We start from the raw sequence: 17069 nt of genomic DNA on the forward strand, positions 1-17069 counted from the left end.
TATGTGACCTTACGCAGTCATGGAACCTCTTGGATCTCAAGTTTCGCAAATGAAAAGTGAAAATGATAATACCTGTCCTGCCTTCTTCCCATGAATATCGTGAAAGGCAAACAAAACTATATATATGAAGCTGTAAGTAATGCACATACACACATACATATATCCTTCTAACATTTTAAGCTGAATAATTTCAATCATTTGTTTTGCTGCAAATCACAGTTATGCTTTAGTAACATAGTTTTCTTTCAAATAAACTCATGCCTGGAGCTTGTGGCTGATTGCTGTCTTTTGTTTTTTTAATAATGTGACAGTCTATCTGACACAAAGTCTCATCTATGGAAAGCATGAGCTCATGGTTTTAAACATGGCTTCATTCCAAAGGCTCCAAACACAACAATCTGTTAAACCACAAGGGCATTAAAGAGGAAATGGCCTTTCTGTACCGGGTCCTGGTTGTTTCCAATTATGAACTGAGCACTGGAAAATGTGAAATCTGTGGGGAGCAAGAGAGCCTGTTCAGATCAAGTTTTAGCCTTCCTGGAGCCCACTGGGAAATTGTGGGGACATTGCTGGATCCTGTCTCACCATTTTTTAATTGGTAACTTGCACATTGGGAGAAGAAGGAGTTTTCAACTGCCTGTGATTCAGCTTCTCCCAGGACATATTAGGAAATCTAAGTCAGTCCAGCTTTTACTGATTCTATGTCTGCAGCTTATCGGGGGTTTTGCAGCAATGTAACAATTGTTTTATAAAGTGTTTCTCAAACCAGTCTGAAATGTACATTCAAAAAAATTCAGGGGTCTAAGCACATAGTCGGTTCTGGATTAGACCCAGGCAGGATGATTAAAATAAAGTCATTTCAGGGTCCCTGCCCTCAAATATTCATTCTTATCCTCTTTCCCCTGACAAATGTGCACTTCTGATGTCATCTAGAAAGTCCTTTCCTGACCATGCAAACCAAAGCAGAGCTCCCATCCCACCACTCCCTGTCCACCCCACGTCCTTTATTTTTCTACAAAGCACTTACTACATACCCTTTATAGGCATATATTTCCCAGTTTCTTCTTGTCTAACATCACTCTCCACCCTAGAATCCAGTCCCATGATGGAAGGAGTTTGTATCTATTGTGTTCACTGTACATCTCCATTGCTTGGAATACAACTCAACACATGGTAAGTGTTCCACATATATCTGCTCAGTGATAAATGTTGACTAATTGATGCCTAAAATCCACAGTTAGGTCTTTACTCCTTTGACTTAAGGTAAATGACTTTGGAAGCAGTATCTTAGTAAAGGTTTTCAATCTGTATGAATGAGTGGGTCTCGGTCCTTTTCTGGGAACAGAGGTTGATAAACCAGAGAAAAACTAAGAGCCTCAGTATCCAAGTGGAGAGGCATTCACCAAGACATTAATTGTACCATTCTAAAGATATTAGGGAAGGAAATGGCAACCCACTCCAGTATTCTTGCCTGAAGAATCCCAGGGACAGAGGAGCCAGGTGGGCTGCTGGCTATGGGGTTGCACAGAGTCGGGCACGACTGAAGCAACGCAGCAGCAGCAAAGATATTATGTGGCTTCCCTGGTGGCTCAGTGGTAAAGAATCTGCCTGTCAATATAGGAGATGTGGGTTCCATCTCTGGGTTAGGAAGATCCCCTGGAGAAGGAACTGGCAACCTGTGCCAGTATTATTGCCTAGGAAATCCCATAGACAGAGGAGCCTGATAGGCTACAGTCCATGGGATCATAAAGAGTCAGACACGACTTCGCCACTAAACAACGATATTATTCCTCTTTCTTACTTTTGTGTGTATTCTAAATCTAACATGAGTAATTTGATTATTAAAAATTTTAACTAAAAAAAGAAATATCTCAAATAGGTACAAAAGGGCTTCTGGTTTCTGGCTCTGCATAAAAGGAGCTTGAAAGTCACCATTCCATCCTAACACATAAAATGCTGAGCAGACTGAAAAATCAACAATGCTTCTTGGACCCATAAAAGAAGGAAGGACACAGAGCAAACCACTGATTCTAAGACTGAAGGGTCAGATGGTGAATACAGGAAGGAGCAGCTTAAGAGAGCAGAGACTCACGGGTGGAAACCACTAGGGAACCCAGTGCTGAGGTAGAAAAACCTAAACTGTGATTGATGAATTTCTGGAGGCTCAGGTGGGCAACTCTGAGAGTTAACTCTAGGGGGATCCAGTTACAGAAAAGTGTGAAATTGTTAGTCACTCATTCATCTCGGACTCTTTGCAACCTCATGGACTGTAGCCCGCCAGGCTCCCCTGTCCATGGGCTTTTCCAAGCAAGCATACTGAAGTGGGTTGCCATTCCCTTCTCCAGGGGATCTTCCCAACCAAGAGATCAAACCTGAGTCTTCTGCATTGCCAATAGTTTCAATCAAAATTCTAGGAAGTTATATTTACGTAAATCAACAAACTGATTTTAAAGTTTATATAGAGAGGCAAAAGACCCAGAATAGCCAACACAATATTGAAGGAGAAGAAAAGTTAGAGGAGTTGACACTACACAACTAGAGTAGTCAAGATAATGTAGTACTACAAAAGAACAGACAGTTAATGGAACAAAACAGAGAACCCAGGAACAGACCCACATAAATAGTCCACCAATCTTTAACAAAGAAGTAAAGGTAATCTTTTCAATAAATGGTTCTGCTGGACACTGGCCTTATATCCTTCACAAAAACTGACTCAAAGTATATAATGGCCATAAATTAAAATGCATAACTATAAAATTCTTAGAAAATAACAAAGGAGAAAACTTAGATTACCTTGGGTATGATGAGGACTTTTTAGATATAATGTAAAGGCATGATCCAAGAAATAACTGATAAGCTGATCTTCATTAAAAATTTCTACTTTTCAAAAAAACAAAAAAGCCAATGTCAAGAAAATGAGAAAACAAGCTACAGACTGGGAGAAAATATTGTAAAAGATACATCTGCTAAAAGATTGTTATCAAAAATATACAAAGCACTCTTAAGACTTAACAATTTAAAAAAAAAAAATCTGATTTAAAAATGGGCCAAAGACCTTAACAGAAATTACCAAAGAAGATATATAATGTTAAACAATCATATGAAAAGATGTTTCCCATCATATGTCATTACAGAAATGCAAATCAAAACAACGAAATATCACTGCATACCTATTAGAATGGCCAAAATCTGGAACACTGACAACATCAAATGCTGATGAGCTTATGAAGCAACAGAAATTAATTATTTCATTGTTGGTATTTTCCCTGATAGTTCAGTTGGTAAAGAATCCGCCTTCAATGCGGGAGACCCTGGTTCAATTCCTGGATTGGGAAGATCCCCTGGAGAAGGGAAAAGCTACCTACTCCAGTATTCTGGACTGGAGAATTCCATGGACAGTCCATGGGATCGCAGAGTTGGACACGACTGAGTGACTTTCACTTTCATTTGATGGTGGAAATGCAGAATGGTCCAGTAACTTTGGAAGACAGTTTGGTTGTTTGGTGGTACCTTATAATACTTAGACATATGTTTATCATACAATCCAGCACTCACACTCCTTATTATTAGCTCAAAAGAACTGTAAACTTATGTCCACACAAAAACCCGCACTTGGGTGCTTATAGCAGCTGTATTCATAATTGCCCAAACTTGGGATGCAGCCAAGATGTATTTTAGTAGATGAACGGATAAGCAAACTGTGGTCCATCCATCCAATGAAATATTATTCAAAATGAAAAAGAAATTAACTAGCAAGCCATATAAAGACATGGAACAAACTTAAATGGATATTACTAAGTGAAAAAAATCAGAAAAGGCTATAGGTATGATTCCAGCTATATGACATTCTGGAAAAGGCAAAACTATGGAGACAGTAATAAAATCAGTGGTTTCCAGAGACTGGGAGTCGGGGGAGAGTTGAATAGGTGGAGCACAGAGGATTTTTAGGGCAGTGAAAATTCTCTGTAGGATAACATCAGGTGTACCTGTACACGTCATTATACATTCACCCAAATCCATGGAATGTACAAAACAAATAATGAACCCTAAGGTAAAAACAGTGAAGACTTCCCTAGAGGTCTACTGGTTGAGAATTTGCCTTCCAGTGCAGGGGGCATGGATTCAATCCCTGGTGGGGGAACTAAGATCCCACTTGCCATATGGTGTGACCAAGAAATAATTAAAAAAACAAAACAAAACTGTGGCCTTTGGGCCATTATGATTGTCAATATAGGTTCTTCAGTTGTAACAAATGTATCACTCTGGTGGTGGATGTCAACAGTGGGGTAGGCTATGCATGTAGTAGGGGGCATGTGGGTATACAGGAAATCTCTGTAGCTTTCTCTTAAAATTCTACTGTGAACTTAGGACTACTCTTTAAAAAATTAAATTGCAAAAAAAGTTCCAAGTTTGTTTAATAGGTATAAAGTTTCAGTTTGGCAAGATAAAAAGAGTTTGGTAAATGGTTGTACTCACAATATGAATGCACTTAATGCCACAGAACGGCCTATGTAAAAATGGTTAAGACAATACATTTTATATTGTGTGTTTTAGCACAATATAAAAAACTGCAAAAAAAAAAAAAGAGAAAAGAAAAATCCATCGTCCTTAAAAATGAGAACTGTCAAATAAAATTATGTTGTAGACAGTCTTGCTGTCTCTTTCAATAAGTAAATTCTGCATGGATTTAATTTTAGACTCAGGAGCCATCTCCTTGCACATGAGCTACCATAACCCACCTAGACCAGAGATGGCAAAATTCTGGTCCACACACTGCCACCTGCCTCACCTACGTGGCCCTGTGTTGGGTTCACAGCAGACACTGCTATTCATTCTTGGTACACTGTCCATACCGTCTATTCACCTTATAGACCCTCTCTACAGCGGTTTGGGCATCTTCTCTCAATTCATCAAATTTGAAATGAGAAATGAAACTTATTTACCATTATAATCTGGACATAACTCTTCCTACGGTGTTGTATTACTCATTTGGAAAACATATGGAAGGTCAGGAAATTGAGCAAAAATAATGGCAGAATTTAAAATATATATATATTCTAGGAAAAGAGATGAAAAAGAGTTCCTGTGTGTGCCTTCATCCATACGTAATAAAGTATATGCATGTGAGTGAAACATGAGATCCTCTTTCTCCAGAGTTCTTGAAAAGGAGTCACTGGGCTGTATTTCACCCCTTTGCATAATGAAAATCCTGTCTTAAAGGCAGCTCTGCATGACTCTTAAGAACTGAGCTAGCACTGGATACGTTTCCACTGGATTTGACTTCTTTTGAGCACCTACTCTTTGAAGTGCATTAAGATAAGCCCCACATGTGATGCATTTATAAATAAGGCTTGCATATTGCCTTCTAGATACAGACATGAATAACTGTTAATACAAAGCAGGCAGTGAAAAGGAACAGATCCCATGCTGTGGAGGTACTAATGAGAAAGCAATTGATTCCATCTGGGAAGGTTTCGCAAAGGAGGTGTCTGCAGTCTGGGCCTTGGAGAATGAGGACTGCTTTACAGTCTGGGAATAGAATCTTTTAGGCAGCTGAAAAGACTTTGCATGAAGTTCTGATATGGAAGGTAGAGGCATAGCCAGGATTCCAGCACTCAGAAGTTGTTGTTGACTGAATCTTCTGTTCTAATTGTTCTTTGTCCTTTTGAGAACAGCTTTCACTACTTATCTTTTTGTTCAATGACATTTCAGGTTCTAAGCCTCCTCCCTTTTTGAATTCAGGCTCAACACAGTAACTCTTTGGCCAACTTTCCAATCATTGGTCTACTCAACAGTAAGAACAGTCAGTTCTTGAGATTTGGGTTGGAGCTTGGTAGAGAAGTATTCACAGTTTTAAGAACCATACTCCCTTTAGTTTTCATTCTTCTCCTTTAGGGAGTTTAAAGTGAGAACTGGCTGCTGATGAGTGAACTATGGTCCTTATAAAATGAAAACAGGCTGCCAAACAATTTATGTTCTGGCTTGTACTCTAGATCAGGGGTCCCCATTCTCCAGACCTAATGATCTGAGGTAGACCTTGATGATCTGAGGTGGAGTTGATGTAATGATAACAGAAACAAAGTGTATAATAAATGTAATGTGCTTGAGTCATCCCGAAACCATTCCCACCCTACCCGCCCCGCAAGTCCGCGGAAAAATCATCTCCCAGGAAACTGGTCCCTGGTGCCAAAAAGATTGGGGACCGCTGCTCTAGATGTACGTGTGTGTCATCTACAGAGCCTCTTTTGTGGCTCATCAGAGCTCCACCACTGTGGCCATCAAGATGATAAACCACGGCCTATGTTTCTATGTGAATTAGTAGTCACTAGACTCAAAATTATCTGCCTCCTAGTAGTAGCATGGACCTAAGTATATGTGTAAAACTGATAAGAAAACAGGCAAAAAAAATATCTTTTTTTTTTTTTTTGTCTACCCTTACACCTTGTATTCCACTTAACCCCAAGCAGATGTTGAGTGATTTCTTTCCAGAAGCTAGCATAGCACCATACACACTGAGCTACTGAAAAAGAATATCTTTTGTTAGGATGCTGGTGTACATGCACAAATAACCTCCAATTCTTTCTGCTGATGGGGAAAAATAGGGTTGAGTTGGCCCTTTATTAAGAGAAACATTGTTAAAAAGCGGCTGACCATCAAGCATTGCCCTAGGAAAGCAGCTGGCTGGGCTTCCTCTGAATCCACTATGTCAGGCTTTTGTTTAATTTCACACTAACATGATCTGAGATCATCACTTTCATCTACCCAATCAAGAAGCATTTCTTAGTTGTTTCCTGTGTGCCAGCTTCTCCATCAGAGCCCTGAGAATGTAACATTGAATAAACTAGACATTCCTGTCCTTTCGAAGCTTACAGTCTAGTGAAGAACACAGAAAATTAAATAAGCAATTAACATGCATTGTAATAAAAGTCCTGACTAGGAATATGTGGGGTTCTATGAGAGCACATGAGAACCTAGAGTTTGCAGGAAACTGACACAATAATTTGGCACCAAATAACATGTTTTGGCGGAGAAGGCAATGGCACCCCACTCCAGTACTCTTGCCTGGAAAATCCCATGGACAAAGGAGCCTAGTAGGCGCCAGTCCATGGGGTCGATCAAAGTCAGACACGACTGAGTGACTTCCCTTTCACTTTTCACTTTCATGCACTGGAGAAGGAAATGGCAACCCACTCCAGTGTTCTTGCCTGGAGAATCCCAGGGACGGGGGAGCCTGGTGGGCTGCCGTCTATGGGGTCTCACAGAGTTGGACACGATGGAAGCGACTTAGCAGCAGCAGCAGCAACATGTTTTGGGGTTGCTTGTATGTGGGTGAATTATGCTGGTTTTTTTCTAACCATGATTGTACACAACTTTATGAAAAATTACCCAAAACTTGGAAATAAAGCAAAAGGATGACAACATGTCTTTGTGATCTCACACTGGCTCACTCAAACAGGCCCACTCAGAGGCTGTCTAATTCTCTAAAGGAATGTACTCTTATTTGAGTTACTTTTTACCTCTGATAAGAGTCTAGATTCTGTGAAGTTAGAATTAACTTGTAGAAGAGTGAAAAACCGAACATAGAAATGTGAATAGTTACTTGTCAGTACAGAAGAGAACCCTGAAGGTTAACTTTCATTGACTTGTATAATATTAAACTGTTTTGTATCTGACTTGACATTCTAATCCCTGGATTCTCTTTTGCCATTAACTCTTGTGTTTTTTTTTTAATTTATTTATTTTAATTGGCAGCTAATTACAATATTGTAGTGGTTTTTGCCATACATCGACATGAATCATGTGCTTTTGTTTTTAACCAGCTTTACTATGCTGCTTGTTCCTGCTTTAATGAACTGAGTTTTTTAATTAAATCAATTAAACATGAAAATTATGTTTTCAACTTTTTGAAAATGACTCTATGACAGTGCATATCACCTAGGGACCATAGGACACACTGAAATACTGAAAAAATATAGACTTTCATCAAAACATATAGAAAAATTAATTGTAATGCTAAAAAAATTTTTTAAGTTATTTGTATACTAGAAACAAACCAAAAATGAAACTAAAAGTTCTATTCACAGTATCATCAAAAAGAATTGAAAAATTACTAATCAATTTTTAAACAGAGGTTCAAGATTTACACGAGACAGTGAAAGAAACACAGATGTATAGAACAGTCTTTTGGACTCTGTGGGAGAGGGCAAGGGTGGGATGATATGGGAGAATGGCATTGAAACATGTAAATTATCACATGTGAAATGAATTGCCAGTCCAGGTTCGATGCATGATACAGGATGCTCGGGGCTGGTGTACTGGGATGACCCAGAGAGATGGGATGGGGAGGGAGGTGGGACGGGGGTTCAGGATGGGGAACACATGTACACCCATGGTGGATTCATGTCAATGTATGGCAAAACCAATATAATATTGTAAAGTAAAAAATAAATAAAACTGAAAAAAAAAAAGATTTATACCCTCAAGTCTATAAAACATCACTACATCACTGAGATAAATTAAGAATTTCTAAAGAGTTGGAAAACATACAATGTTTGAGGATTGAGGACACAGTTTTGGGAAATTCTCCCCAAACTGACCTGTATTTCAGCATAATCCTTATCAAAACTTCAAGTGAATTTTTTTTGGAGAAGTTAAGCAGATTATCCTAAAACTTGTATTGAAATGAAAAATACCTAGAACAGCTAAAATAAGTTTTATAAAAAAGAACAAAGTTGGAAAAGGACTCCCTTATTTCAAAGTTTACTGTAAAACTGCAGTAACAAAGACAGTGTGTGGTACTCGTGTAAGGAAAGATATTCAGATCACTGGAAGAGAATAAAGAGCTAAGAAATCAACCCTTACTCTTAAGTCAATTAATTTTTAATGAAATTGCCAAGGCAACTTAATGCAGAGAGAATAGGAAAACCAGAAAAGGAAATGGGGCTGATATCCATATGGGAAAGAATGAAGGCGGACACCTACCTCACACCATATATCAAACTAAACTCACAGCGGATCACAGACCTAAATGCAGGAATGAAAACTATGAGGAGCACGTCACTGTGACCTCGGATAAGGCAAAAATTTTCTTATATATGATGCCAAAAGCACAAATCATGAGACAAAGGTGATAAACTGAACTTCACCAAAATTTTTATATTCAAAAAATACCTTTCAGAAAACAAAAAAACTGACACACAGAAAATATGTGCACAATATCTGATAAGACTTGTACATAAAGTGTGCATGTATGTGTATATACACATACATACACATATATTACACGTAAGATTTTATATATTGTTGCTGTTGTTTAGTTGCTAAGTCATGTCCGATTCTTTTGTGACCCCATGGACCCACCATGGACCCACCCCCTTTGAGCCCACCAATCTCCTCTGTCCATGGGATTTCTCAGGCTAGAATACTAACACACATGCACACATACTTATAAGTCAATAAGACAAGCCAATTACAAAATTAGCAAATCTGAATAGATACTTCAATAAAGATATGTGTACCTACTAAACTCATAAAAAGGTGCTCATCATTAATTACCAGGGAAATACAAATGAAAACCATAATTATATACCACCACATACCCATCTGCACCCATCTTGAACATCTGTTTAAAAACCGATTTGTAATTTTTCAGTTCTTTTTGATGATACTGTGAATAGAAATGTTAGTTTCATTTTTGGTTTGTTTCTAGTATAGAAATATTTTTTAAAAAAATTTCAGCATTACTATTAATTTTTCTATAATAAATCTTTCTATAATAAAGACTGACTGAGGGCCGGAGAAGAAGAGGGAGACAGGATGAGATGGTCGGATGGCTGCAGGGCAGCCTGGCATGCTGCAGTCCTTGGGGTCACAAAGAGTTGGACACAACTTAGTGATTGAAAAAGACAAGAATTTAAAGATCTAGGAACACCAAGTGTTAACTAGGATCTGGAAAAACCAAAACCCACAAATAATGCTGGTGAAAAGGTAAAATGGCACAATTAACTTGGAAAAAGGTTTGGCAGAAGGTTTGCTCAGAAGACTAAACATATACTTTTCATATAACCAAGCAATTCCACTCCTAAGTATCTACCCAAGAGAAAAGAAAACATATTGACACAAGGCCATGTATGCAAATATCTACAGCAGCATTATTCACAATAGCTCAAAACTGAAAACAATCCAACATCCATCAGCTGGTGAACAGATAAGCAAATTATTATATATCAATACAATGAAATATTGTTCAGCAATAAAAAGAACAAACCACTTATAAATGCAAAAACAAAGATGAACCTCAAAAATATTATGCTAAGTGAAAAGAGCCAAACACAAAAGACTATGTCTTTATGATTCTACTCTATAAAATTTCTTTAAAATGCACATCTCTTGGAAAAGAGAATTTGCCCTGAGCTAGGATGGGAATGAGAACTGACATGCAAATAGGCAAGAGTGAACTTTTAGGTATTACAGAAATATTCCAAAACGTATTCTGGTGATGAGTCAACAACTGCATATATTTACCAAAAATCTCTGAACTGTATAGTTAGAGTAGGTAAATTGTATAGCATATAAATGATACCTCAATAAACCTACCAAAAAACATTTCTAAAATCATAATTTCCTTTTTTAGGCTAGCGGTTCTCCAATGAGGATAGAAAGGGATGGGTGTGGGGTAGTGAGGAACATAGGAGGCAGCATGCTAGAATTTCTAAGAAGGTTTTTTGTAGCATACATATATTTGTTCTTCCTTGCATATAATGCTAGAAATCAAATAATATCATCATCTATTATGGAAAGGCTATATACAGTTTGCAAACACTCCTTCAAATGACTCTGAAATACATGACCCACATAAGTACCCCTGAGAATGTCCTCTTGATCAGATTGGGTCCCAGGAGTATATGTTTTCAATAAGCAAAATGAGTGTAAGTTTAAGAGACTCTGCCCACGTTCTACAATGCTAGCAACTTTCAGCACTGTGGCAGGACACAGTGGGATAAATGATACTCTGGGAAGACCTATATTCTGATCCTGTTTTAATCACATCTACCCATCCACCCAGCATTTGCAGTCACCTCCTCTGCCAGACACCAGAGACAGCCAATACCTAAAGATTTTAATGAATTAAACCAACAATGAAGACTTCAAATTCCTCCATCTTTGGTGGGCATTCTTGTCCCTGGAAAGGAATCTCTCTGAGCTCAATAACAAGAAGGCCAACCATTTTGTCATGATTATGACCTAATCGTACTCATGACACATGTTAGCTATGAGATAATTTGCTCCATTTATGCCTATTTGTGGTCCTCTAGGTTGAGAAGTGCTTTGCATGATTATGAGACAGTGAGACCATACTTCCCCTTTTAAAAAGTAATATTTTTTCCTTTGAAGCATTTTGTCATTTCTTAGTCAAGAGAAGTTTCCTATTCTTGGAAAAAGTTAGGCAACATAAAAAATGTACAGTATTTGCAGTCACAACCTACTGCTTTATTTTCCTGATTGTCAGGTTTGCCAAAAAAAAAAAAAATCAGATTGCTAGAGATGAAGGCTAAAGGTTCCTATTATTTTTAGAAAAAGTACAGCTTTAAGAGAGAGAGAGAACACAGGGGCTTAAACAAAATTAAAATGCTATCCATCCAAGGCACACGGCCAGCTCTGTGCATGTCAAAAGGTTCCAGTGTAGCAAACTGGCTGAGGTCTCTACCCTTGTTCAGCATTGTGGACAAAAACTTCAGCACTCCCACAAAGGCTGGTTCATGATGACTGCATGTTTCTTGAGAGAAGAAAGCAACTATAGGCACTTTATTTTTATTTTTTTTAAGGTTTTTTTTTAATTTAATTTTATTTTTAAACTTTACAATATTGTATTAGTTTTGCCAAACATCGAAATGAATCCGCCACAGGTATACCTGTGCTCCCCATCCTGAACCCTCCTCCCTCCTCCCTCCCCATACCTTCCCTCTGGGCCATCCCAGTGCACCAGCCCCAAGCATCCAGTATCCTGCATCGAACCTGGACTGGCGACTCATCTCATACATGATATTACACATGTTTCAATGCCATTCTCCCAAATCTCCCCACCCTCTCCCTCTCCCACAGAGTCCACAAGACTGTTCTATACATCAGTGTCTCTTTTGCTGTCTCAAATACAGGGTTATTGTTACCATCTTTCTAAATTCCATATATATGTGTTAGTATACTGTATTGGTGTTTTTCTTTCTGGCTTACTTCACTCTGTATAATAGGCTCCAGTTTCATCCACCTCATTAGAACTGATTCAAATGTATTCTTTTTAATGGCTGAGTAATACTCCATTGTGTATATGTACCACAGCTTTCTTATCCATTCATCTGCTGATGGGCATCTAGGTTGCTTCCATGTCCTGGCTATTATAAACAGTGCTGCAATGAACATTGGGGTACACGTGTCTCTTTCCCTTCTGGTTTCCTCAGTGTGTATGCCCAGCAGTGGGATTGCTGGATCATAAGGCAGTTCTATTTCCAGTTTTTTAAGGAATCTCCACACTGTTCTCCATAGTGGCTGTACTAGTTTGCATTCCCACCAACAGTGTAAGAGTGTTCCCTTTTCTCCACACCCTCTCCAGCATTTATTGCTTGTAGACTTTTGGATTGCAGCCATTCTGACTGGCGTGAAATTACTACATACATAAGCGTGATTTGGTGGTGACATGAGTCATCAAAAGCGAGAATTGAATGGCATCAAGTTGAAAGGACCCCCGTGTTGTGGTCCATCCTTGAAGTGTTAGTCACGCAGTTGTGTCTGACTCTTTCAGAACCCATGTACTGTAGCCCACCAGGCTCCTCTGTCCATGGGATTCTCCAGGCAAGAATACTAGAATGGGTTGCCATGCCCTTCTCCAGGGGATCGTCCCAACCCAAGGATCAATTCTAGGTCTCCTGCACTCCAGGCAGATTCTTTACCATCTGAGCCACCAGGGAAGCCTGTGGGTCCATCTTTAGGAAAGCCTGTTTCCTGGTTTCCACATCAGCTGCCCACACTGAACCCTTCCATGTCCTGGCAGGACCCTCAGACAGGACCACTTCTAGGAATCGTTACTATGTCACTATGGGGTACAGAGAGTCTCCTATATAGAAAAGAGAGTGATAATTTTTTTTAACATTTTACAAAGACCCTGGGAAGCAGGACTGGAAACAAAGCTGTTTTCTTCTGACTCTTTGCCATGAATTAAACAGGCACTTACTGAGGACCTACCACGTGTAAGGGAGCACTCCAGTGCAAGGCAAGTGAGAAAACATAACACAACCCCTGTCACCATGGAGCTCCCAGCTTCACTCCATGGGAGGGAACAGGGAACTCTTAGTCACCTCCGATCGAGATGATCTCATAAGGAGGCCAATTAATTTCAGAGCAGATGGGTGCCCCTGTCCTTGCCTGGATCACCAGCTAATGGTTGTGGAGCACATCCAGGTCCTTGCCCTGCAATCTGTGCTGGGACACAAACACCTGCCCACAGATGGTTCCTTCTGAACAGTCATCAGTGGTTGCCATCACATAACAGAAATTGGACTAACATACCTCCTCTAACTGAAACAAACAAGCCATTTTGAGAGAGGCCTGGATCATCTCTCTGCCTGTCCAATAAATGAGTACATATTCAAGATAATAAATGCAATTACACTTGAGGCTAACTCACTGAACCGATACAATATTATAAAGTTTAAAAATAAAATTTAAAAAAATGTGGATGAATCTAAAAGAAAAATTTGTGCTGAGGGAAAGAAAAAAGAAATTAAAAATCACTAAATACTTTATAACTCCATTTGTATAAAACTCTAGACTATGTAGCTAATCTTTATTGACAGATCAGTGGGTTTCTGGTGATGGGAATTGGGAAGGAATGATGGCATGCTTAAAATGAATCTTTTGGGGGTGATGGATGTGCTCATTGTTTTTTGTGGTGCTGGGTTCACAGGGATACGTGTGTGTTGGATTTTATCAAATTGTACACTTTTTAAATAAATGTAGTTTATTATTTGTCAGTCATAACAATCAATAAAGCTGTTAGACAATAAAAAGTAAATAAATAAATAAAAATGTCCCAAGTAGTGAGATGGGCTGGGATCCAGGACTTTTTACTGCAGAGCCTGCACCTGGACAAATGTCTCCTCCAGTAACAGAATACAAAGGAACTAAAAATAACTGTATGCATGAGCATGCTAAGTCGCTTCAGTTGTGTCCAACTCTTTGCAATACTATGGATGACAGCCCACCAGGCTCCTCTGTCCATGGGATTCTCCATGCCCTCCTCCAGGGGATCTTCCCAACGCAGGGATCAAACCCATGTCCTTTACATCTCCTGCACTGGCAGCTGGGTTCTTTACCACTAGAGCCCCTTGTGCAGTTGAGGCAAATTATGAACAGCAAGATACAAAAGAACCAAAACCTAACTGCCAATTCTGAGGTGTCCAGAGCAGAAGCAGGGTACTGTGCATGGTCCCTCACACAGCACAGGAAGTGGGCAGACCACCCACACCACCCTCCCTCCAGATCCCTGAACCTGCCCCTTCCCTCACACCATTTAAGAGACCAGCTCACCACCCCTCAGGGAGTGAACAAGGGAACCTGTTTCTTTTCACTCCCTTGTGCTGCAGTATGGGTCCCAATAAAGACTTGCCTGACCTCTTATCAATTTCTATTGATTAAAGAATCCACAAACCCTGATTAGTAATAGAAGGAAGGAAGAAGGTGAAAAGAGAGGGAGGAAGGGGAGGGAGGGAGGGAGGGAGAAGGAAAGGCAAAACTACTAAAATATACCAGGTGGAGGTACAAGAAAGAAGTAATGCTGTCCTTCTCTGGATAGTTCCATGGGATTTCATTTGCCAGGGACTCCAGGGCTTCCCAGGTGGCACTAGTGGTAAAGAACACATCTGCCAATGCAGAATACATAAGAGATGTGGGTTCGATTCCCGGGTCGGGAAGATCCCCTGGAGGAGAGCACGGCAACCCACTCCAGTATTCTTGCCTGGAGAATCCCATGGACAGAGGAGTCTGACAGGTTACAGTCTATAGGGTCGCACAGAGTCGGATATGACTGAAGCAACTGAGCATACGCATACCCCAGCGCAGTCAGTAGGGAAAGGAATGGGGCATGATTCGAAAAGCCAGAAGTAGGTGCCCCAGCCAGCGAGTTTGAATTTCAGTTGTGAGCGGATCCTTGGATCACAGCCTGAGAGAAAGAGAGGGACTACTAGTAAGGATAAGAAAGTCTAGTCCTCAAAAAGCCCGTGTAATGTTAGCAGAGCACCTCCACACACATTCTCCTTCACTCCCCCAATAACCCTGTGAGAGAGGCAGGGCAGGCATCACCACCCTCTCTGTGCAGACATGGCAATTACACTTCCTCCAGGTCCTCTGACTGTCCCCAGAGTGTTCTGCAAGGGAGTTCTTCACTCACTCCAGGAGCCTGGAAACTCCAGTCCCTCAGAGCAGAGTCCCAGCTCACCAAAAATGTGATTCAGGGCACAGAAGGCTGACTCACACAGACACACACACTCAGGATGCATGGATCCTTTAAACCAAGGGTGGTTTTGCTCTGAGTAAATCTCAGGATCCACAGGGACACGAGAGCTCTCTCAGGCTGTGGACACCATGTGAGCTTCCCACCAGACTGGATGGCCACACAAGCTCAGCCAGGGGATGGCCTGACAGCTGCCGGGTCTTGGACCCAGGTGCTCAGATCCTCAGAGAACCAGCTGCTGCCCCATGTGGGTGTCGTGAACTGTGGACAAGGACACACCTGTCATCCAAATGCCAGCTGGCACTGCCCAGGCATTAGGTCCCCAGGTCGCAAGTGGGCCACCCCGAGGGGACTGCAGAGTGGGGAAGCCTACACTCCCCAGGGCAATGGAGAAATTGACAGAGGAGCTTTCCATGGTCCCCCATGGGGCCCTCCGGCAAGAAAGCAGGAAGTAATCAGCAGTCCACAGAGGAGGGATGCTGCTGGTGGCCAAAAGATGCCCAGCAGCCACATTCCCAGCAGGTTTGAAAAGAAATAATGAACATGTTGGCAGCAGTGACGTTTTGCAAGTAACACAGAGACAAGGCTCCTGGCACCCTCTCAATGGTATTTTAGGGCTGTGGTTTGAAAGTAAAAGCATTATTTGCTCAGTCGCATCCGACTCTTTGAGATTCCATGGACTGTAGCCTGCCAGGCTCCTCTGTCCACGGAATTCTCCAAGCAACAATACTGGAGACCATTCCCTTCTCCAGGGCATCATCCCAACCCAGAGATCAAACCTGGTCTCCTGCATTGCAAGCAGATTCTTTACTGTCTGAGCCACACAGGGAAGCCCCTTAATGCTCCTGACAAACTGATCAATTCAGGGGAAAGGATGTTTCCCACAGGTGTGCTCAAGTCAGCTCTGGATACCTTGTCCCACCCCTCGTACTGAAAATAGGACCCTCCAGCAACCAAGATGACATGCAGACATGCACACTCAGACATCATGATTTTAAGTAAATCACGACATCTTGTCATTTCACCCCAACACTACACTTAAATTTATGGACATCTTCAAACATAACCACTATGCTTTTATAACACCTAACAAGGTTGAGAAGTAATTTCTGAGTGTTATAAACAATCCAACGTTTTGCTATTTTCTCAAAAAAAAAAAAAAATCTCTTTACAGTTCATCTGTTCACATAAGGAACAGACAAGGTCCACCCTTGGCATTTGGTTGTTTTGCCTGTTATATCTGTTTGATCCTACAGCTTACTCCTTGGAAGGAAAGTTATAACCAACCTAGATAGCATATTAAAAAGCAGAAACATTACTTTGCCAACAAAGGTCCATCTAGTCAAGGCTATGGATTTTTCAGTGGTCATGTATGGATGTGAGAGTTGGACTGTGAAGAAAACTGAGCACCGAAGAATTGATGCTTTTAAACTGTGGTGTTGGAGAAGACTCTTGAGAGTCCCTTGGACTGCAAGGAGATCCAACCAGTCCATCCTAAAGGAGACCAGTCCTGGGTGTTCATTGGAAGGACTGATGCTGAGGCTGAAACTCCAATACTTTGGCCACC

At 40.6% G+C, this 17069-nt stretch overlaps 1 protein-coding gene across 9 annotated transcripts in view; it reads right to left on the bottom strand.

Annotated features, from left to right (window-relative positions):
- The window catches only part of ADAMTS12 (ADAM metallopeptidase with thrombospondin type 1 motif 12), a 395312-nt gene that overhangs the window by 278490 nt on the left and 99753 nt on the right, over window positions 1-17069 (bottom strand). The gene's annotated exons all lie outside the window — the stretch shown is intronic.

Source organism: Bos grunniens, chromosome 20 (genome assembly GCF_055505025.1).
Source record: "Bos grunniens cultivar Pamir isolate PY7600 chromosome 20, Bosgru_T2T1.0, whole genome shotgun sequence".
Lineage (NCBI taxonomy): Eukaryota > Metazoa > Chordata > Mammalia > Artiodactyla > Bovidae > Bos > Bos grunniens.